Source organism: Oryza brachyantha, chromosome 4 (assembly GCF_000231095.2).
Source record: "Oryza brachyantha chromosome 4, ObraRS2, whole genome shotgun sequence".
In the NCBI taxonomy this organism is placed as follows: domain Eukaryota; kingdom Viridiplantae; phylum Streptophyta; class Magnoliopsida; order Poales; family Poaceae; genus Oryza; species Oryza brachyantha.
In genome coordinates, this window is record NC_023166.2 from 11,150,874 (window position 1) to 11,160,308 (window position 9,435).

General features: G+C 44.3%; 1 non-coding gene across 1 annotated transcript; it reads right to left on the minus strand.

Moving 5' to 3' along the window:
* Positions 1-339: 339 nt before the first annotated feature.
* LOC121054330 lies at positions 340-478 on the minus strand. Its single transcript, XR_005811734.1, has one exon. It is a non-coding gene; the product is annotated as a small nucleolar RNA Z247 (small nucleolar RNA).
* Positions 479-9,435: the final 8,957 nt, after the last annotated feature.

The following is a 9,435-nucleotide window of genomic DNA, read 5'->3' on the forward strand; positions in this document are numbered from 1 at the left end:
ACCAGTTTGCATCTATACCATAGGAGGCTGCGGCTACAGTTTTTGGATCCGAAACAAAATTTTCGTCGTACCTGTGCCAGCAATCTGCTACCACATGTCCAGGTTTACCACAAAGCTGACAAACTGGATGCTGCTTTTTGTAGTTGTTGTAGGTGCGCTCACTATTGTTGCCTCGCCCCCGGCCACCGCGATCAGAGCGGCCTGCCCCGCCCCCACGACCACAGAACGAGTTGCTGTTGCTGCCGGAGGGGTTATTGGTGTTGAAGTTGCCTCCTTTGCCACTGCGCCTTGCGCTGTTGACGGATGAGTCGCTGGCTTGTTGGCGTAGTTTGGCTCGGCTCTCGAAGCTCAAGAGCTGACTATAGATCTCCGCGATCGGGACTGCTTCCGCCTTGCCAACGAGAGAGGAGACGACGGGCTCGTAATCATCATTAAGCCCGACAAGGATGTAGGACATCATGTCCTCGTCGTCGAGAGGTTTGCCAGCAGATGACATCTCGTCCGCCAGCGCCTTCATCTTGTTGATATATTCTGTGACACTGAGATCGCCCTTGCGGGTCGTCGACAGTGCAAGACGCGTGTTCAACGCACGCGCTCGTGATTGTGAGGAGAGCATCGTTGTGATTGCACTCCATGTCTCGGCAGCCGTCTCCAGATTGACAACCTGAGTAAGAATATCTTTTGAAACAGATGCAAGAAGAAAACCAAGCACCTGTTGGTCGGTGACAACCCACTCCTCGTATGTAGGGTTGGCCTTTGTGACGATCTTGTCATCTTCCTTGACGTTGATCTCTGCCGAAGGAGCGTTCTTCACGCCGGTGAGGTACCCCTCCATGCGGGCACCACGGATCACAGGAAGAATCTGTGTCTTCCATAGCAGGAAATTATTCCTGGTGAGTTTCTTCGGGGCAACTTGTCCAGAGAGCGGATTTGCAGCAGAATTGGAGGAGCTTGCCATGGCATATGCAATCTCACGTATGGAAGACAGACTCTGATACCATGAAAGTTGGCAGAAGCGTTTTCACCTCGTTGGAGGCCGCCGTACGTGTTGATATTTATATGGGAACAGCCCCCATAGTGGCGTATACAGTCATGGAAGAGATGGTTACAAAACTGAATTATATCTCTATCTCTTTCCATATCTATCTTATCATCTCATGCATTACACGTGATAATAAACTCAATCTTTATCTCTAACACAAATGTCTAACGTGATCCTTCTTCCAAAAATTTTTGGTACCTAAACAGGGCTTAAGTTGCAGGAGACACCACAGCATCCCCGAGCTGTCAACGATGTCGCACTCATCCAGGACCAGTGTCATTAGCCTGCGAAACACCGGCAGGCCTCTTCGCCCTAGCTCTAAAAAAACAGACGCCAGCAACGGTCCGGCTTGTTTAGTTCCAAAATTTTTTTCCCATAAACATTACATCAAATTTTTGGACATCTACACGAAGCATTAAATATAGATAAAACAAAAAACTAATTATAAAAATCGTGAGACGAATCTTTTGAGCCTAATTAATCCATAATTAACCATAAGTACTATAATAACTCATATGTGCTAATGATAAACTAATTATGCTTAAAAGATTCGTTTCGCGGTTTTCAGGCGAGCTATGAAATTCGTTTTTTCATTTATGTCGGTTAGACACCAAACATTCTCTGGCAGGCAGTGCAGGATGCAGTCGACCATAACCTCGTCGTAGAAATCATGCAGAATATCAGGAAATCCCAAGGTGGCTGAACATGACGTGCCTGCTCGGGCCAGACTTGTAGAAAGAAAAAAAAAAGAGAGGGGGTTGAGAGTAATTCATGGTCAATGCAAATTTAATTTCTCTCAGCATATTTGCAAACGAAAAATAATTTACAAACAATACTTTTATATACATGTTCTTAACTACCTAAAACTAAGTTTGGAAAATAAAATATAATGATGAGACATTAAAATTAATTCCAAAATTTAAGGTTGAAAATCCAAATTCTGACTTATAAGTATAAACAGAAACGAAAAGACGAAGATGAAAGTGTTCCGTTATCCTATGACTTTTTAACAACATGGCCGTCTGGGGTATCCAGGGTGCAGATGCAAAGGCCAAGATGGTTATATCGATCTTTGAATGTTTGTAATTTGATGTATTAAATTTTTTATCGTAAATTTTGGTATATATATATATATATTAAAATTGCCTATGTATATATGTTAATCATGATATATATACCTTAATGAAATAATATATATTGATATTTCTTATATTGTAATGGGCAATAGCCGTCCAAATCGTTTGATGAAGACTGAATCTTTGTTCAAAACAATTATATATCACGTAACGACTGACGGTCTAAGTGTCTAACGGATAAGATCCAGGCCTCCACACCTGAGGTGTCCGGTTCGATTCCGCTGGCGCACAAACCGGATTTCCATTTTCGCTGTTGTGTTCTTAAATTTATTTCACATTGGCAAATTTATTTTAATTGTTAAATTTCTAAAAGAAAGTTTCAAACGATACTAATATGCGTATAATTCATATTTCTTAAATTTATTTCACATTGTCAAATTTATTTTAATTGTTAAATTTCTAAAAAAAAGTTTCAAACTACATGCGTATAATTCATATTTCTCCGTAGCAAAGAACCACCACCTCCTAGAAAACCCGTTGTTCGAGGAACCGGGTGAGGAAGTTGAGCTGGAGCAGCTTCGTCCAGGTGCTAACCATGATCACATGTTGTCGATTCGACGTGGACCGCACCCACTTCATCGGACACTTACCGCTCCTTAAGAATTCTTCGATGTGCAGCATGACGTTCCTTTGATCGGCGAGTTGCGCGCGAACGAGGCACAACATGCATGGAGCCACAATGTAATGATGTCGTACACGCTGCTAGAAAAATCATGACAACCTAGTGATGCAGCCCGATATCCCACTATGATTGAATTTGGTGGACTCCAATATCTCATCTAATTAGCTTGTCTTGAAAAGATATGATTAATAATTGACATATTCTTAGATATATATTATGATGGGCTACACTGCAGTACCATTATGCTACCATTTTCAACCTGCACTGTGAATGAGATCTTCATCACATTGATGTGAACTGCCTTGGGCTGTTATTACTGTCACAGTGCGTATGCATGTATATTGTAGGTTTGTTTCTTATGCATGAGTATAGTACATGGAAGTGTTAGTCAGCTAACGGATGACTCCTTCGTGAAAGGAAAAAACGAAAAGGAATTTAACTGACTGTTGTATTCATCTGGAATTGCACACACATGCACCATGCATGCATGAAAAGATAAAATAAACTTTATAGAAGACATTAAAAGGCGGATAAGATTATACCATTGAACAAAAATTATCTGAAAATGAATGGAGAAAGCGGGTGGATGGTTACCAGTGAAATTTATAGACCTAGTCATTTGTTGCAGTAAAGTGTTTACTGATGTGGTGGGGGTCCGAGGATGAGTGGCAAGATCCATGGGAAAGCGATGGTGGTGGCCTTGGAGGTGCGCTATTGCTTTATAGCTATAGCGCGCATATATATATATATATATTTATAGAGTAATACTACAGGACGGGCTACCGTTGCAATGCACACAAAATCAGCAAGATGCAATGCACCCAAACTCCGACCATGCTCGTGGCACAGATACCGTATACCATTGAAACGGTATACCGTTCGGTAGCAATTCCCATACTTATATCTATTATAAAAATACAAAGCGCTTTTGTCCTTTTTTTCGTTCATCGTTCACTATCGTGAGGTGCACATGCCATCAGATGAGGGTCATCAGTGATGGACCATGATTATGGCCCGTCAGAGATGAGAACCATCCATGATAGGCCATAATCTAGGCCCGATTGAGATGAGTGTCATCTGTGACGGGCTTGATAGTTTGGCCCGATTAAGATGATTGAGACAATCTCAATCGGGCATATATTTGTGCCCGTCACAGATGAGTATTATCTCTGACGGGCTCTAAGCATACGCACCTAGATTCGGCTGTGCAACTATATCTACGACAGGCTCTTTTTCGGTCCGATTGAGATGACTTCGTTCGAACGGTCCAATAGCCCAGATATGTAACGGGCTGACCTGAGAGCATCTGTACAGGTGCTGCCTCCGGCAGGAATCCTGTCACGACTAGGGTCCCGGCAGGCGGTGCGGACGTGCGTGCTGTCGCGGCGGTGGAGCCGCCTGTGGCGCGGCATGCCGTGCATCGACAACGACCAGAGCGAGTTCCTGCTGGACCGAGCGGCCGCCGCCGAGGGGGACTGGCGTGAACAGCAGAGCGCCAACGCGGAGGCGTGGAGGACTTCGCCGACGGCCTGCTGCCCTCCCACGACACGTCGGTGCCGCTGGACAGGTTCCGCCTGCACGTCGCCCGCGTGGTCGCATGCACGAACACCGGCAGGTGGATCCGCCGAGGCCTCGCGCGCCGCCCCGCGGCGCTCGACGTCAGCTACGACCACCCGGGGCTGGGGCGACGGCCGGCCCACACGTTCGACTTCCCCTCCGGCGCCGGCGCCCGCCTCAGGACGCTGCGCCTCTCCCGGGTCACCCTCTCGTTTCGAGGTGTCATCTTCCAGTCTGCGCCATCCGAGGATTTATTAGTGTGAGAACCTGAAATCTCTCGAGTTCGAGTGCTACGAACGGTGTCGTGAGCCTCTTGGCAGCGAGTTCTCCGATATTCTAGGGCATATCTCCAAGGATTTTGCTGATCCGTTCATGCAATTATCATCTGACGGCGAGGGAGGTACGCAGTCAAAGTCCTCGTTTAGTTCCTAAACACTTTTTTTCTAAAAACATCATATTAAATCTTTAGACATCTAAATAAAACATAGATAAACTAAAAAACTAATTGCACAGTTACGGAAGAAATCTTAAGACGAATTTTTAAGCCTATTAGAAAATGATTAGCCATAAGTGCTACAGTAACCAATATGTGCTAATGATGGATTAATTAGGCTCAAAAAATTCGTCTCGCGGTTTTCGGCCGGAATCTAAAATTTGTTTTGTAATTAGACTACGTTTAATACTTTAAATATTTATTCGAAAACCTGATATGATGTTTTTGCAAATTTTTTTGCAAACTAAACACCACCAAAGTTTTGTACTCGTGGAGATAATATGAGTACATTCACCAGAGAAGTTTGAAAAAAGGGGAAACTTTACTTACTTGCACTGTGAATTATGTAGATATATGCTAAAATGATGGAACTTCATGATGGTCAGGGTTTTTAAGATAATTCAGAGTCAAATCATTTTTGACTGGAGAGTGCAGCACTCGCGCGCATAGTTCCAGAAACCAGTTAAATATTTGCCCATTATAAATTGCCTCAACTTTCCGCAATATGATAACTAACGACGTGACACTTTGAAAATTGAAAGTGTGTCAAGAATCAAGATGTCCAAGACCAGAATTAATGTTATTTGTGGACGGGATGAGATCTCTCAGAAATTTTGGATTTGATTTCAGTTCTAACACTTTTCAGTTATTCTAGCACGGCTTCCAAGAAAATCAATTCGAATGGAATCGTTCTGAAATATGAAAACAAATAAGATAAAATAAGAATTCCTACCATACGTGTATATATGTTCAAAATAGATAAAACATTTTATCTTTTTTTATAAAAAAAAATCCTGCAAGATCGGCCTTGGAAAGTGAAAACATGGAACCGTCTGCGAACGCACACATCCATCTTTGCACTTATAAGCCAAAATTTAAATTTTCAAACTTAAATTTGGAGTTGATTTTGAATTTTCTCATCGAAGTTTATTTTTCAGCCTAGGCTTTTAGGTTATACCAAGAATACTAATATAAAAGTTTTATTTAGAAATTATTTTTCATTTACAAATATGTCACTGACCTTTTCCATGAAAAACCCAAACAATCACCCCTGAGACATCTTGGCACATTTTCGTTGCTACTTTGAAACATCGAATGAATTTTTGGGAGATGTTATAGATTCAAATCCTGAATTTAAATGACACCACATCTTTTCGCTTATGCTTTTAAGCCAAAATTTGAAATTTCAACCTTAAAGCTAGAGTTGATTTCATGGTTTTTTTACCAAAATTTATTTTTCTACCTTTGATTTTATTTTAGATCACAAAGAATACATATATAAAAGTTCATCTTTGCTATTCGACAGTCGACTGTCTTTTCTTCTAAGCGTCAGTCCACCCGCGAGCCATCCAATGGAGCGCCAACATTTGTGCGTCAGATTGTGCTAAGGGGGATCTGGGTGGCCCACGTTTTTCTTTTTTTTGACTGACACTTTAAAAAAAATCAGTTGACTGCTAGATAGACACCCCCATAAAAATTTTATTTACAAATTATTTTTTATTTTTAAATATGTCGTTGACAATCACCCCGTCAGCCGTTTTTTTCCATGCTTTTCAAAAAACATCTGATAGGAATACTGTCACATCGAAAGGCTATACTAAACTTTGGCAACGGTAATGGTAATTGGTAAATGCCAAATTGCATAGGCATTACAAAAGCATCATTCAACATTTCTAGTTTTCTACAGCCCATGCATATATATCACCCCTGTACCGTCCAAGGATAGCAAGAACTTGTTTGTGTTGCTCTGCTTGAAATAGGATAGCCAAAACGGCTGGGTTCCATAATGAACAAACATGAAATGCAGGACGGTAGGAGGTCTTAAACCATGATTCAGAAATAGGCGCTGTTATTAGATTTGTAACAGATTGATCGAGTTTTCATAGAAACCAGATAATGAGAGGACTACTCCAATACACTACCGCTAACACTAGAGCTACAAAATCGGTGGCGGCGGTGGCGGCAACATGTGCCTCGTCGTTGCAGGAGGCAGAAGCCGTTCCCGATTCCTTCTTGCCTGGTAAACAAGTTGGCTTGGCGGTGTAGGGAGCAGCACAAGTGCCATCGTATCGCTCTCTGGCTCCTTCTCTGGTAGGCCGAATTTGTTCTTCTCCTCCCACACATCGGCGCGTCTCTTCTTCAGCTCTAGAGTCCGCGCCTTCCGCCTCATCTTTCTGTCTGTGAGAAGCCTATTCCTGCCGACCAACAGCCCCTCAACCTCGTCATTGACGATCTCAAAGTTCTCCTCGAACAATGGGTTTTCTAGGAGGTGCCTCTCGAAGCCATTACCGAGGAACCGGGCGAGAAAGTTAAGCTGGAGCAGCTTTGTCCAGGTGCTAACCGTGAGCACATGTTGTCGGTTCGACGCGGGCCGCACCCATTTCATTGGGCACTTACCGGTCCTCAAGAATTCTTCGATCTGCACGAAGACATTCCTTTGATCGGTGAGTTGCCGCTTGTCGTCAGCGCCATTCCCAGTGGACTCAATGGCTAGGTCAGAGACGGTGGTACTGATCGCAGCCATATCCTTCAGCGAGGTGTCGTGCGCCAGTTTGAGCTCGATGCAGGCGGCGAGCGCCTCGCCGGCGGCCATCCGGACGGTACGGTCGTCGTTATAGAGGAGCTCGGCGAGGACTGCGATCTTGTCCTTGCAGCTCTCACCCGGCTCCGCCTCGTACCGGTCATGGACGACGGTGAGGAGGAACGCCCACGCGGAAACGGCGGCGGCCAGGACCTGAGGCGTCGTCTTCCTCGCGGGTTCTGAGTACCCTGAGGTTGGTTCGATCACGCTGTCCCAGATGGTGTCCATAGACCTCTCGATCTCCTCGTCTCGGATCTCGCCAGTGAACGTGGCGGCAGCAAGGCTATCGAGCGCAGGGAGCACCCTCCTCATGTCCGACGACGCCTCCACCGTCTTGCTGAGGTAAGGGAACGCTTCGGCCAGGATGTGCTTGGAGCCCATGGTGGCGTCACCGCCATTGCCGCCGCCGACGTTGAGCGCGAGGATGCCGAGGGCGCGGTAAGCGAGGCAGGCCTCCTTGATGGAGCCTTTCTTGAGAGAGAAGATGCACCGTGACACGATGGTCTCGTATTTACAACGGACATCTTCCACGACCTTGAAGCCCTCGAGCGCGCGAATGAGGCACACCATGGCCGCCTCCCGCGTGGAGGCACGCTTCTCGAAAAGCCCGATGATGCACGCGTCGATGTTCTCGATGATCGTGCACTCGACTGGCTCCTCATGATCCACGAACCGAGGATGGATCGGGTTCTCATCCCTCGCTAGACTCTTCTTACATTTGTCACCGCCACCCCTGGCATCTGCAAGCCGCCGTCGCCCGATAAATCAAATCAAGCAATCACATATATCGTAAGAGAAATAAATAAAGACAGGGGTGATGGAAGAAGACGTACGTCGACGCCTGGACGGAGCCATGGAGATCGCCGTCGGCTACTGTCTCGGCGCGGAACGGAGGTACGACGAGCCAATTATGACCAAACAATTTACCTGGAAGCCAAATCAATATCAAGCCCCCATGTAAACGATCATTTACCTAAAATCCCACTGGCCCGTATGTATTCAAGCCCAAAACGCTACTAAATTTGAAAAGCGATTGAAACATACCGCTGCTTGGTACGGTGATGAAGGGAAACGCTGGTTGGTACGGTGATCTGGATCTGAAATAACTGAGAATATAAATGGGTGAGCATACCCAACTATGAATCAAACTCGGTTGAGGTTCATCGTCGCCAAGTCGGCATCGGCATCGTAGGAGCACGCGTCCGCTGGAACCGAAGCGGATTCGCAATGCCGTCCCGGCCGCAACCATTTAGGCAACCAACATGTCCGATCGATCCGCGTCATGCTTCGACGATCGGGTCGGAATCGTGCGTGGCCGGCCGAACTGCTTATACGCTCGGACATGCACTGTGAATTATGTAAATATATATGCTGAAATGATGAAACTTCATGTTGGTCAGGGTTTTTAGATAATTCAGAGTCAAATCATTTTTGACTGGAGAGTGCAGCACTCGCCCACGTAGCTCAAGAAACCAGTTAAATGTTTGTCCATTATAAATTGCCTCAACTATGCGCAATATGATTAACTAACGACGTGACCGCTTTGAAAATTGAAAGTATGCCAAGAATTAATGGTCTGTGTGGAGGGGATCATATCTCTCAGAAATTTTGGATTTGATTTCAGTTCTAACCCTTTCCCGTTATTCTAGCAAGGTTTCCAACAAATCGATTCGAATGAATTCGTTCTGAAATATAAAAACAAATAAGATAAAATTATGAATTCCTACCACATGTATATATACGTTCAAAATAGATAAAATGTTTTATCTTTTTTTTTAAAAAAAATCGTGCAAGTTCAACCTTGGAAAGTGAAAACACACAAATGTCTGGGAACGCACGCTCCATCTTTTTGCTTATGCTTATGCTTATAAGCTAAAATTTAACCTTTCAACCTTAAATTTAGAGTTGATTTTGGGGGTTTTTTTTACCAAATTTTATTTTTCAAGTTGTTATTTTAAATTATACTAAGAATATGTATATAAAAGTTTTATTTACAAATTATTT